Genomic DNA, 15699 nt, shown 5'->3' with positions numbered 1-15699 from the left:
ACTATAATACATTAGATAGTAATAACATTACGTCAAAAACAGGATTTGGAACCTTGTTATCTATATTAGTCGATATTATTCAGAGTCTACACTCACCAGCCACTTTAATAGGAACTTGTTCTTGATTCTAAGACTCCTGTTCTTGGCTGCATGAGTGGAACCCAATGTGGTCTTCTGCTGTTGCATGCTGAGATGCTTTTCGGCTCATCACGGTTGTAAAGAGTGATTATATGAGTTGCTATATCCTTCCTGACAGCTCGAACCAATCTGGGCTAGAATGAATTACCATTGCCATAATTTGGTTTAGCACTTGAATAAGCAGATTCTATGTTGTGTTTATTAAACAAGCACTTTAATTTTTTTTTTTAAATTTTGGGTATAACTGATATTCTGATACATTTACACTACGTTCAGACTGCAACCTGAAACGACCCATATCCGATTTGTTGTGAAATCCGATTTTTTTGTTAGGCCGTTCACATTACCAATTATATGAGACTTGTATGTGATCTCCAATATGAACGGAAAACGACCCAAAAGTGTCCCGCATGCGCAAATTGACACGTAATAAGCACATCTACGTAATACGTAAACAAAAAAAAAGCGCACTCTTCAAGTTTAATGATTTCTTTTTTTTGTTTGTTTGTTTGTTTGTTTGTTTAATTATCTGGTCAGTGTTAAAGTGTGAGGTCTCGTGTGTGTTTTTGTTTCTGAACTGAAATGAAAACGTGTAGCCTGGTAACGAGGGTTGACTCCTAAATGTCTCTCTAATTTCTATATAAGTGCACTACATGTTACTAGGAAGTAATGGATTTTTAAACTCTATATAGTGCACTCGAGCTTCAGTAGGCAGTCATTTGGGATACGGCCGCTGTATTACCAAACTCTTAATTCAGGCTTAATAATTTGCACATATTTATTTCGTCATATTAATAAACTTTTTCTACATTTTTATAAATATTTATTTAGATTGTTTATAGCCAGCTGAATTCTGCAACTTCTCTCAGCGCTGGCTCAAGGTGCAGAAACACCAGTGCAGTTTGCGATGGAGATGAGGCGAGACCTGGCGATGTGGTTTTTGTGGCGGCGGCGGAACTCACACAATAATCTGATTAATGTGGGCAGCAGACTAATGAGACCGAAGGTGTCAAATTACTGGAAATTTCCAGAACAATCTTATAATCTTGTAATACAGGATGGTTTAAGTTATAAATCAGTTATAGAAACTGTTTTATTTAATCAGGCTAACAGATCAACATCCAGGTCCCGACCAAATCCACCATTAGCTTGATCAATTCTATAAAAGTCTATTTAAATTCTGAAAACTGTACAAATGTTGTTGTTTTCCACCAAAGAGGCGGGATTAGCCAACGCAGAATAGTGACGTTTGTCTCTTGTTGATGACGTGTAGGTCGCATTAATGCGACCTGTCCGGTCAGACTGCAGTCGCATGTGAAAATATCGGATATGTATCGGATTTAGGACTACATATCCAAGCGGCCTGGGTCGCATGTGAAAAAATCGGATCTGTCTCGTTCAGATTGTCAATAACAAATCGGATACAGGTCGCATATGGGCAAAAAAATCGGATATGGGTCGTTTCAGGGTGCAGTCTGAACGGAGTCTTAAATGTAATGCACTGCCCTGCAAAAAAGAAAGTCACGCACTCTAATGTTTGGTTGGACCACCTTTAGCTTCGATTACAGCATGCATTCGCTGTGGTGTTGTTTTGATATGCAATGTCACAACATTTATTCCAGTCCAGAGTTGTATTAATTTTTCATTGAGATCTTGTGTTGATGACGGGAGAGTCAAACCACTCTGTAAAGTCTTCTCCAGCACATTCCAAAATTCTCAATGGGGTTAAGGTCGGGACTCTGTGGTGGCCAATTCATGTGTGAAAATGATTCCTCATGCTTCCTGAACCACTCTTTCACATTTTGAGCCCTAATTTTATGCCCATGCTGTCAGGTAAGAAAAAAAAATCTATTGATGTGATCACCTGGCCATTCAGTACATTCAGGTCATCAGCTGACTTCATTTTATTGCCCCATAATGTTGCTGAGCCTTGACCTGACCAACTGAAGCAATCACAAATCATAACACTGCCTCCAGGGGTTTGTTTCTGCTCACCACGGTTGTAAAGAGTGATTATATGAGTTACTATATCCTTCCTGGCAGCTTGAACCAATCTGTCCATTTTCCTCTGACCTCTCTTATCAACAAGGCGTTTGTTTCCACCCACAGAACTGTCACTCACTCAATGTTTTTTTGTTTTTTGCACCATTCTGTATAAACTCTAGAGACTGTTGTGTGTAAAAACCCCAGGAGATCAGCAGTTTCAAACCAGCCCATCTGGCTCAAACCAACACCCATGCCACATTGAAAGTCACACTTTGAGATCACAATTTTTCCCATTCTGACGTTCCAATGAAGTGAACATTAACTGAAGCTCTTGATTTGTATCTGCATGATTTGATGCATTGTGCTGCTGTCAAGTGATTGGCTGATTAGAGAACCTCATAACACAGCAGGTGGATGGGTGTATACTACTTTAACAACAGAATGCTCATTTTGTGTGAAATTGGATACTTTTACAGGTATGGAAATGAGTGCCTTTCCAGACTTGTACAAAAACCCAAAGTTTGGAGATTCACTTGCACAAATTCAACAAACTTTTTAAGATCCCTACTTCTTCTGTAGTTCAGATGAAATTCGACACAACACCAACTAATATTTCATGGAATAAACAAGCTACAATATGACTAATAATGACTGAATTTTCACACCGCAGATGCAACAGGATCCAGATGTCCAAGTTCGTTAGCACAAACACAAATACATCATTCTTCACTCATGTAAATAACGACTATATAATATATTACTGAGTAAAAAAAGTTTGTTCTTATCGACTGAAACAGTAGTATTTCAGACTGTACCAAGCATTGTTAGTCATTAAGAGAAAGAAGCAGCATCTGTGTTTCTAACTGAACTGACCTGAATAATGTCCTGGTTGCTTTAAAACACAGTAAGCTAATTAGCTAAAGTTTCGCCATCTGTCAGTTTATGATTTATTTTATTCCACAGCACAGAGAGATAATTTCTTGATTGGTCAAATGTCACAGTCTGTGAGATTTCAGCAAACGTATAAGTTTGCAACATGGATCGAATAAACATGGGCACAACATCAACGTTGATGTATGTCGACTATATGATAACGCCGACTGAATCGTAGGCTATGGCACAAGTCAATATCCAAGAATAAAACACTGTTCGCATGCATCATCAGTCTACGCCATTATAGTGGCAAACAATGAAACTAAGCATGAACCGAGCCCTTGCTAGTTTGGCACCAGTGATCAGTGCATCATTTTACGCTGCGTTCCTATTGGGCAGTTAGTAGACGTAGCTTGTAGCAGCAGTCACACTATAAGATGGTTATCCTAAATTTCTTACAGGTTGGTCAAGACTGTGACAACAACCATCTTTGAACTTCTCTCCCAATGTGATGTAGGACCTCCATTTTGGAGCCATGACCAAAAATATCACCACGCTTCTTTCACGTGGGTCATCTTTCGTCTGCGACAGCCCAAAATCTAAAAGTGTATACCCAGCATTCAAAGGAATTTTACGGCAGATATTTAAACATACTTAAGAACATGGAATTGTTGATATAGTGATGTTTTCTGTGAGGAGATGTTTGGTATTTTTGGAAGGAGTCTCCAATAATAGTCAGATGTAAAACTGTTCCATTAATTTTGCCAACATGAGAAATGGGAACGTCTTTAGGACATTCTTTAATACAATTTAAAGGTTCTGACTGCAAAGTTGAATTCTGGACAAAATGTTTTATGTCTATTGCTGTTGGAGTTTCGAGACGTTTCGCTGCTGCACACATTGTGTATCCTCTGTGTAAATGTTTTGCCGAGATAAAAAGCGTCCCGCATTTTACAATTCTGGAGATTGCCAAAGCAAGTGAGTAACAATATCATGTGACCATCATGGGGCGTTTGACCTACTTTTAGCCAAAACAAGTCGGCAAGGGTAAACATGGCGGACTCCGCTCTTCCTCCAGCTAAAAGCCTACGGAAAAGAAAAGGAAAGCCTGACTAGTGAGTGCAACTGCAAGATAGAGCAAGGTTAGATGACGTGTCATTTTTCTGGATGGATAACTAAATCATTCTAGCTAGCGCTTAGCTATCTTAGCTTTAGAATGCATGCGCTCGACCAGGGGCGTAGCCATCATTTTAGAAGTGAGGGGGATAAATTGTTCAGAGGTCTATTGAGTGATTTATCATCCTCTCGCATTCAATTGCACCTCTCCTTAGCAGCTAAAGAACCACAAACAGCACAGCACCAGGGAACCGACTTTAGTTCTTTAAAATGATATACTATCAAAATCTAAAGTCAAAATCTATAAATCTATAAAGTAAAATTTATAAATAGAATTAAGAATAGTAGTAGTGACATAGCTAGTTATATTCTCTTCTCACCTGTGACCCTGCATAATCATCCCTGTTGGCCTCTGGTCCACTGTCTCCTCTCTCACCCTGCTCTTTCTATTGTGACAATAAAGATTAAAAAATATGTGGAAAGCAACATTTTGAAATAAAATTAGGAATGCAGTAATAATAATCAGCAAATTCACGTACTTTAAACTTTAACTACCACAAAAATAAATTAAATCTTTACAAAAATAACAGTCAAAGGAACACAAATACATTTATATTCTTATTTCTACCCAGAAGTGAGTAATCTTCGAGTAGCCAAAATAGTAACGTTACTCAAGTAAGAGTATTGTTACTTTAGAATAATATTACTCAAGTAAAAGTAAAACGTATTTTGCAACAAAACAACTCTTAAGAGTACAATTTATCCAAAAAGTTACTCAAGTAAATGTAACGGAGTAAATGTAACTAGTTACTACCGCCTCTAAGTTAGCTAGCTAGCTTAACTAACTAAATTGACATCTATTTGTCATCTTTTAGCTAAACATTACCTACATTCAACAGCATTACTCAACTTGCACGGTTTGTTTGGAAAAAAACTGTCTAAAGTCTTTAGCCTCTTGGCTGGTTTGCTGAACATACAGAAGCACTGCCCAGATCTGAATCACACCAAAGATACTCATACAATATTTTCTAAAGTGTCTCTGATCACACACGACAGCGGTGTTTGTTTGCCGCCTCAGCTCCGCCTGCTCATGATGCATTTAGAGGCGGCTCGGAAAAACGCGTTTCCAAATGTTAAAAATGAATTGAGTGGTTGTAATGGCTGTAAAAAGTGCGGGGGACAGAGGGCACAAATACAGGAAGTGCGGGGGACATGGTCCCCCGCGTACCCCGCGTCCGCTACGCCCATGCGCTCGACTCCACGTTAGCGAGTATGGAGTTATACACCGAATGTTTTGATCTCACAGAGAAAGAAACGAGAACACAAAAGCAGGAACACAGAAACGATATATTTGTATTTTGTTTCACGGATCTATTCACGAATGTCAACCACAAATTACATCCCTGTGACTCAAAACTCTCCGAAGTCGATGCAGAGTCACAATGTTTTCCGCACGTCGCCATCTTGGTGTGACGCAGTTCCATAGTTATGCTAATTAGTTAAAGCTCCTCGCGTTCAGTTGTTTCCGTCCATAGGGCCACAATGTTTACCTCAAGAGGGAGGAAAACAGTCCCAAAACGGAGAAAAGCGACCCTCAGGACATCAAAATGATCATATCTCATCTGCATGATATTGTTTTTGTGAGACAGAGGAAAATGCCATGCACAAATTAAACATTTTGAAATTTGAAAATTTCAGATGACTTTGCAGTCAGCACCTTGAAATAAAATTGTAATCTTTCTCCATTGTGTGTGTGTGGGGTGACATCATAATGAGGCCATAAAATACATTCAAACCTGGACAAACCATGTTTATGACAATGGCAAACATATTTATAGGCCAAAAGCCCAACTGCAATCACTCATATCAGAGTTAATGTCTCATTGTAAATTCTGGTCCATATCATACAGTCTCAACAAACCTGAAATACAGATATTTATTCTATCCACATTCACTGGATATGAGCAATTGCATGCTCTGATTGGCTACTCTACTACTAGGATATATACCATATATCACATGGTATATATATCGTACAATGAGCAGAGAAAAACAAAATGGCCGAGCGTGTTGCTGAACCAACTCAGGATGAAATAAAAACTCTACTCGAAAACAAAACCCCAAAAATTGTTATCAAGTATTTAAAAGAAACAGAAATAGTTAAGGCGGCATGGTGGTGTAGTGGTTAGCGCTGTCGCCTCACAGCAAGAAGGCCCGGGTTCGAGCCCCGTGGCCAACGAGGGCCTTTCTGTGCGGAGTTTGCATGTTCTCCCCGTGTGCGTGTGCTCCGGTTTCCCCCATAGTCCAAAGACATGCAGGTTAGGTTAACTGGTGACTCTAAATTGACCGTGAATGGTTGTCTGTGTCTATGTGTCAGCCCTGTGATGACCTGGCGACTTGTCCAGGGTGTACCCCGCCTCTTGCCCGTAGTCAGCTGGGATAGGCTCCAGCTTGCCTGCGACCCTGTAGAACAGGATAAAGCGGCTACAGATAATGAGATGAGATGAGATCTTCCGGCAGAGTGACCTTTTTTTTTTTAATCACTGTGTTTGTTGAACGTTTCCACTGTATTAGTGGAATGTATGTACGGCTTTTTAAAGTTGTTGCGTCTAAGTATATTGTAGTCAAAACACATTTTGTTTTTGTCCCAGTTCAGCCACAGCAACATCTACAGAGGTTTTTCAGTCCAAAACCTCAGTGTTCAACCCCCCCAGCGGAAATTAGGCAATCAGACTGCAAGTGCACAAAAATATCAGACGCTCTTTGAGGTACAAAAAATGGATCCAAGGCTAAGACGACGAAGTCAAGGAGTTGCTCAAGGGTGCAACAGTATCTCAGACAGTCCTGGGATTTAAACTCATAACTTCTTGTTACCGGTGCAGAACTGTAACCACTATTCTCCTAATTCGTGTTTAAATGACAAGGCTCCAGCTTGCCTGCGACCCTGTAGAACAGGATAAAGCGGCTAGAGATAATGAATGAATGAGAAATAGTTAAAAGAATATAGTTCCCCCCCTCCCAATATCACCTGTTCCACACTCCAGCCCAGTTGGTGGCAGTAATGCACCTTTAAGTTGGTTTGCCAAACGCCAAAAAAACCCAAAGAAGAAAACCCAAAAAAATACAAAAAAAAAGCACAACAAAATATGGGAAGAACATATTTTGTTATTTTTCAAGAATTTTTATTATAGCATTTTTCACAAATTGCGACTGTCATTTCGCCGGTTTGTTTACATTCTAAGTGGAAATGATTTTGTCGGATGTTTTGTACAAAGTTTTTATTTATTGAAATTGCAAAAAATAAAAATGCTCTGTTTCTCAAAATTCAGTGATTGTGGATAGAATAAAACAGTTATTCCACTCAATCTCGTCGTACATGGCTTATAGCCAACTCGGCGCTACGTGTCGTCGGCTATCAGCTCATGTACGACTCAATTTCATGGAATAACTGTTAAATATCAGGTGTAGCAGGTTTAAACAATGATTCATCAACTAAAAGTATATTTTGGTTTCTCACTGTAACTGACTAAAGTACAGTACCAACTGAAATGGAAAGAACATTTCTTGGTCGTAGACCCTGCTGTAGATTTTGATATACGCAATAGCAAACTCAACAACGTCAATCCAGCAGCTTCTGCGCCAAATTCCAGTAAAACCCAGGCTTCTGGCACTTGTCAGTTTGGGCTCCAGATTGCTCTCACTGTGGCACTTCCTCCTGGCCATCGCACATCTTTCACTTCCACTCCAGTCTCTAGTCCATCTGGCACCATGTTTGCAGACATCGCAGAGTGACAGGACTTGACAATAACTAAAGCAAAGGACACACAGCCACGTGCTGTCTAGTCACAAGCTGCATAGGACGACGGTCCTATATGTACAGCAAGCTATTGTGGGTCACTCAAAATATCTGCACGTCAGAGCAACAAAGCAAACACTGTAATAGCAAAGACGATTTCATTTCAAAATGAATTGCTGCTGTTCTTTGGGTCCTCACGTGTTCAAACAGAAAGACAGACCGGACATAATGTTCAGACTTGATGATTATAGAAGTGAGTGTCGAGTAGACGAAAGGTCGACATCTCTTTTTTGCTCTCTCTCTCTCTCTTTCTCGGTCTCTTCGGCTATGTCAGTGTATTCGGTCTTGCTGAGATCAATGACCATTAAACATTCTCCCTGATGGCATTATTCACTGAAAAAAAATCAATAATAAGTAGGAAATTGGCAGAGATGACACTTTGGGCAGACACAAGAGCTTTTTACTAACGTGATTGAAATGGCGTGCTTCATCAGACGAAACTGATGTATGCAGAGCATTAAGTTTTGCACAAGTGATGAGAAGTTTGTAAATTAACAACCTATGACTGACAAAGAGTCACTACTGGGTCCTAAATGTGAAACTTTTAACCATCAGCTGCTCAGCTCGTCTTGAACTGTCTCCTGTCTTACAGTGGTGCTTGAAAGTTTGTGAACCCTTTAGAATTTTCTATATTTCTGCATAAATATGACCTAAAACATCATCAGATTTTCACACAAGTCCTAAAAGTAGATAGAGAGAACCCAGTTAAACAAATGAGACAAAAATATCATTTATTTATTGAGGAAAATGATCCAATATTACATATCTGGGAGTGGCAAAAGTATGTGAATCTTTGCTTTCAGTATCTGGTGTGACCCCCCTTGTGCAGCAATAACTGCAACTAAACGTTTCCGGTAACTGTTGATCAGTCCTGCACACCGGCTTGGAGGAATTTTAGCCCGTTCCTCCGTACAGAACAGCTTCAACTCTGGGATGTTGGTGGGTTTCCTCACATGAACTGCTCGCTTCAGGTCCTTCCACAACATTTCGATTGGATTAAGGTCAGGACTTTGACTTGGCCATTCCAAAACATTAACTTTATTCTTTAACCGTTCTTTGGTAGAACGACTTGTGTGCTTAGGGTCGTTGTCTTGCTGCATGACCCACCTTCTCTTGAGATTCAGTTCATGGACAGATGTCCTGACATTTTTCTTTAGAATTCGCTGGTATCATTCAGAGTTCATTGTTCCATCAATGTTGGCAAGCTGTCCTGGCCCAGATGCAGCAAAACAGGCCCAAACCATGATACTACCACCACCATGTTTCACAGATGGGATAAGGTTCTTATGCTGGAATGCAGTGTTTTCCTTTTTCCAAACATAATGCTTTTCATTTAAACCAAAAATTTCTATTTTGGGCTCGTCCATCCACAAAAGATTTTTCCAATGGCCTTCTGGCTTGTCCATGTGATCTTTAGCAAACTGCAGACGAGCAGCAATGTTCTTTTTGGAGAGCAGTGGCTTTCTCCTTGCAACCCTGCCATGCACACCATTGTTGTTCAGTGTTCTCCTGATGGTGGACTCATGAACATTAGCATTAGCCAATGTGAGAGAGGCCTTCAGTTGCTCAGAAGTTACCCTGGGGTCCTTTGTGACCTCGCTGACTATTACACGCTTTGCTCTTGGAGTGATCTTTGTTGGTCGACCACTCCTGGGGAGGGTAACAATGGTCTTGAATTTCCTCCATTTGTACACAATCTGTCTGACAGTGGATTGGTGGAGTCCAAACTCTTTAGAGATGGTTTTGTAACCTTTTCCAGCCTGATGAGCATCAACAACACTTTTTCTGAAGTCCTCAGAAATCTCCTTTGTTCATGCCATGATACACTTCCACAAACATGTGTTGTAAAGATCAGACTTTGATAGATCCCTGTTTTTTAAATAAAACAGGGTGCCCACTCACACCTGATTGTCATCCCATTGATTGAAAACACCTGACTCTAATTTCACCTTCAAATTAATTGCTAATTCTCGAGGTTCACATACTTTTGCCACTCACAGATATGTAATATTGGATCATTTTCCTCAATAAATAAAAGACCAAGGATAAAATTTTTGTCTCATTTGTTTAACTGGGTTCTCTTTATCTACTTTTAGGACTTGTGTGAAAATCTGATGACGTATTAGGTCATATTCATGCAGAAATATAGAAAATTTTAAAGAGTTCACAAACTTTCAAGCACCACTGTAATTGGTTAAACTGATGGCTAAAGTTTCCTTCAATCGACCATATACTTGCTTTATACTCACTAAAGTATGAAGTCACTGTTATCGGCAGATAGACTAGTTCACAGGTCATCTAGTTGAGACGACAACTGTACGTCCGAGGTTTTTACTTTCATGATAGCGCCAACGAGAGGCCAGATATGAAGTGCACAGGACAAACAAAACAAAGACCATGTGCATTAATATTATCAAACATGAACGGACACGAAGCACGAGCAACACGGATTCATTCATCCTTAGTGACTGCCTGGTCAGAGTTTCAGTCATTTAAAAGAAGCTACGAGTTTGTTTATGTTTTGCAAATTAAATTTGTTCGAAAATATCAGACACTTACAAACAAAAATAATAGCCATGTGAGTGGGATTGAAAAAAAATCTTCTAGTTGGAAAATCACACACCATGCTGACACTACTACCATTTTGAATTCTGGTTTAGGATATCTGGAGCACCTAGATAGTGGCACTCTGTTACTGCCTTAAAGGGGAACTGAAGTCATTTTTAAACTTGCTTTATTTCTTAATTAACATGTTATTCAATTACGTTTTCGGTTTATATCGTGACTCATATTGGCAACTAATTGCAATTAAATATTATACTTATCGGCCTATTCGGTTTTTAGCCGTGTTGAATTTAGTTCGTTTGGTCCACGGCAGGCGTCGCTTATCCGCACGATCTTCACGAGACTTGTGCGAGACTTCGAAACATCAAATGTCAACCAGGTGTCAGTGCCGCCATTTTGAAAACTGTTTTCCAAACGAAATATTGCACAAAAACGAGTTTAAATGACAATTACTGCCTACTTTTTTCAAACTTTCCTGACTGCTATCAAAACAAAACTTCCGGCTTGATTACATCAGCATTCAAAAGAGGCCACGCGCGTCTTTTGACAACGTTGGCAGATGTCGGTCGCTTTGATTTCCGCTGTACGCTTTACTTCCGTCCTACGATGTCTCGCACAGGTCTCAGTGAATCTTGTTTACAGCCGTCGCTTTGACATATGGACTGATATATTACATAGCATATTTCAAACACTCATAACTTGCTATAGCAGTGACAAAATAGCTATCAAAAATGCATTCCTATATTTAATAAAATGAGAGAAACAGAATTTTGATTGTAAAAAATTTGCCTTCAGTTCTCCTTTAAATACAGAGAAAGAATTTCACTGTGCTGTAATGTGCATGTGACGAAGAATGGCTTAAAATTCCAAAATGAAAAGCTTGAAAAGTGCATTTAAAGATTCCACTTTGCAGACATTTTCAAAGCTGGTGTCTGATTTGAAACTGACTTGATTAGATTCGTGTTAATTTCACTAAGGCTTGCAACAATTTGATCAAAGAATGACATTCACTGTGACATTAAAAATATGAAACATCTTTCAGCACAGTGGCCTTTTTTTCTTTTTTTTAAACCATCGTGTTTGTTAAGTGTTTCCATTGCTTTGACATATGGACTGATATATTACACAGCATATTTCAAACACTCATAACTTGCTATAGCAGTGACAAAATAGCTATCAAAAATGCATTCCTATATTTAATAAAATGAGATAAATAGAATTTTGATTTAAAAAAAATTGCCGTCAGTTCTCCTTTAATATGTAATTTTTTTTAACCAATAAAAGCATGGAATAATCTCATCTCATTATCTCTAGCTGCTTTATCCTGTTCTACAGGGTCTCAGGCAAGCTGGAGCCTATCCCAGCTGACTACGGGCGAAAGGCGGGGTACACCCTGGACAAGTCGCCAGGTCATCACAGGGCTGACACATACACACAGACAACCATTCACACTCACATTCACACCTACGGTCAATTTAGAGTCACCAGTTAACCTAACCTGCATGTCTTTGGACTGTGGGGGAAACCGGAGCACCCGGAGGAAACCCACGTGGACACGGGGAGAACATGCAAACTCCGCACAGAAAGGCCCTCGCCGGCCACGGGGCTCGAACCCGGACCTTCTTGCTGTGAGGCGATGGCGCTAACCACTACACCACCGTGCCGCCGGATAGAATAATATGTAATTTATATATAAAATATTATACACATACAGAACAGTATGAAGAAGCCTGTGGCTGATTCCTTCTAGCCCAGACTATAGATTCATGCAGAGTCATTTTAGGGGATTGCACAGGCTGAAACACCCCTTCAATTCTGGGGAATTTTTAACTGATACCCCCTTAACATGCCATCAGGAGTGATTATGAAGGAATTCTCCAAAATGCCACACAGAGTAGACAGACCAAGCACACATTGTCCAAGAACAAAGTCCAAATAACACAAAAGGACAAATGACAGAAGCCTAAATTTTTTTGTTTTCTTGTTTGAAAAAAGTTAGAACATTTATGTTTAACACATACGAAGGAAACATTATTTGATCTAATTCAATCCTTGATATTTAAATTTACCAGCTGGGAGGTCCATATCGTGAAATACTGTGACCGAGGTCTTGAAAACACTGACCGAGGCCTCTGGGCCGAGGTATTTCACGATACGGACAGACCTTAAGCTGGTAAATAATATTTATTTTTTTCTTTACCAAATTCTAACAGAAAACGAGAGCACCCGAAAGGGAAAACCGAGGCGAGCCGGCATTTTGAATCCTCATTCACGGCTGTAATGCAAATGGCTTCCTCCTCAATATACAAGTGCACTTCCATGGCAGGGAAAAAACTACATTTTGCCACCTACAGTGGTGCTTGAAAGTTTGTGAACCCTTTAGAATGTTCTATATTTCTGCATAAATATGACTCCAAGAGCAAGGTGTGTAATAGTTGACGAGGTCACAAAGCACTACAGGATAACTTCTAAGCAGCCGAAGGCCTTTCTCACATTGGCTAATGTTAATGTTCATGAGTCCACCATCAGGAGAACACTGAACAACAATGGTGTGCATGGCAGGGTTGCAAGGAGAAAGCCACTGCTCTCCAAAAAGAACATTGCTGCTTGTCTGCAGTTTGCTAAAGATCACACGGACAAGCCAGAAGGTTACTGGAAAAATGTTTGTGGACGGATGAGACCAAAATAGAACTTTTTGGTTTAAATGAGAAGCGTTATGTTTGGAGAAAGGAAAACACTGCATTCCAGCATAAGAACCTTATCCCATCTGTGAAACATGGTGGTGGTAGTATCATGGTTTGGGCCTGTTTTGCTGCATCTGGGCCAGGATGGCTTGCCATCATTGATGGAACAATGAATTCTGAATTATACCAGCGAATTCTAAAGGAAAATGTCAGGACATCTGTCCATGAACTGAATCTCAAGAGAAGGTGGGTCATGCAGCAAGACAACGACCCTAAGCACACAAGTCATTCTACCAAAGAATGGTTAAAGAAGAATAAAGTTAATGTTTTGGAATGGCCAACTCAAAGTCCTGACCTTAATCCAGTGGAAATGTTGTGGAAGGACCTGAAGTGAGCAGTTCATGTGAGGAAACCCACCAACATCCCAGAGCTGAAGCTGTTCTGTACGGAGGAATGGGCTAAAATTCCTCCAAGCCGGTGTGCAGGACTGATCAACAGTTACCGCAAATGTTTAGTTGCAGTTATTGCTGCACAAGGGGGTCACACCAGATACTGAAAGCAAAGGTTCACATACTTTTGCCACTCACAGATATGTAATATTGGATCATTTTCCTCAATAAATAAATGACCAAGTATAATATTTTTGTCTCATTGGTTTAACTGGGTTCTCTTTATCTACTTTTAGGACTTGTGTGAAAATCTGATGATGTTTTAGGCCATATTTATGCAGAAATATAGAAAATTCTAAAGGGTTCACAAACTTTCAAGCACCACTGTATGTAGTCCTCTATTTATACAAAATTGAGTTATTCAGGATTCAGCCATGTTTTTGCTCGGCGTTAGCAACAGTTACAGGTTTTCGGCTTCCTACTGAAATGTTTTCTTTTATTTCGTCTTCATCAGGGTAGTAAACCTCACTTTCGCTGTGAACGCTGTCGTTATCGCTATCCATGCTGTAAAATTAATGCTATTCTCCTGAGAAATGTGAAAATAAATGCTGACAAAAAATTGCTACCATGTTTGTTGTTGTGAACAAGCAAGTTGCCAAAGGTCCGTAACTGGGGTCCGTATTGTAGGATTCCGGACTGCTCGCGAGCCAATCAGAGCGCACGATTTGATGGAAACTGGATCGCAAAAAAAATAAAGATAAATATTGATAAATATTTAAATAATATTGGCTGGCTTTGAGTGGTATATCAGATATATTCCATTCAGCTAGCATGACAGTGAACAAGTCGAAGACGAGTAGCTGAATGGAATATATCTAATAGACCACAAAAAAAAGCCAGCCAATATTATTATTATTATTATTATACATACACACTCTCTTCATATCAGCATTCTCAAAGGCCAACGTGAGCTTACCCGCGGCTCTGTGCTGTTAGTGCAGCAGTCCAGTTACCTTGTAGCCAGTGTAGCATTCAGCAGTAGCGTTAGTGAAGGCCAACACGAGCTTACCGGCGACTTGGTGCTGTTAGTGTAGCAGTTCAGTTACCTTCTAGCCAGTGTAGTGTTAGCAAAGGCCAATGCTCGTGCAGGCCAATGCTAGCGCAGTCAAGCCAAATATTATTATTATTATTATTATTATTATCATCCCTGTGTCATCGACAGCTACACACAACATCGACAGCTACACACAACAAAGCAAGCTGGCAGCCAAAATTCTCTCAAAATCTTCCGCTTTTAACGAAGCGAACCTCACAGCCATGCTTGTTTTCAAACTTTCACAGTCACTCACTAACACGGAAGTTTTACATCTCCAACGTGTCTCTTTTCCAGTTTTTTGATGTCCGTTGGTATGTTTGTTTTTCTCTTGTAAATATGCGTGAAGAATATATAATGAAGTTTTGGTAGCCTTTTGGGTCTTCAGCACGTCTGCGGTTTCAGTTTTTAGGTTATTTATTTACTGCTGAATAATAGCATAGCTAATCCTAGCAGTCGCACTGGATTAGCCTCGCCTTCTCTCATTCCCGGTGGACAATGAAACGATTGTGCGCATGTGCAGCAGAAAAGTTTTGACATCGGATATTCGCACGAGCTCTAACGTGTGACATCGTGTTGTCTTGACAACGTGCAAAATTCTAACAATATTGCACACTCGTTCTCCATTGGGGAGAGTGGCGTAATACATGGAGAATAAGCGATATGATAACAATATTGCATGCTATCAATAAAGCCACTAGAAGGGAATAGAATACATGTTTTTATTCCATGGAAAAAGTGGCCTGGATATATAATAATGTTGATAAATATTGCATATTAGCCATCACTGCTTATTTTATTAAAATGATCTTCAGTTAATAGATTTGAACACATTTATTCAGTATAATTCACTGTCTTGAATGATATATAAATAGTGATATAGATAGATTTGAAAAGGCCCAATTGTATTATCTGTCTCTTTAAAAACAAACAAACAAACAAAAACTTTCGCTTGCGCTCAAGAGCACAGCGATCATCTACAGACCTGTGAATATGAAC

General features: G+C 39.7%; 1 protein-coding gene across 1 annotated transcript in view; it reads right to left on the bottom strand.

The window, feature by feature from the left end:
* Nucleotides 1-15699, bottom strand: part of rims2a (regulating synaptic membrane exocytosis 2a) — a 454274-nt gene that overhangs the window by 54514 nt on the left and 384061 nt on the right. The window lies entirely within an intron of this gene.

This window comes from Neoarius graeffei, chromosome 19 (genome assembly GCF_027579695.1).
Source record: "Neoarius graeffei isolate fNeoGra1 chromosome 19, fNeoGra1.pri, whole genome shotgun sequence".
In the NCBI taxonomy this organism is placed as follows: Eukaryota; Metazoa; Chordata; class Actinopteri; order Siluriformes; family Ariidae; genus Neoarius; species Neoarius graeffei.
Note: the sequence above shows the minus strand (reverse complement) of the source record. Positions and strands in the feature narration are given on the sequence as shown.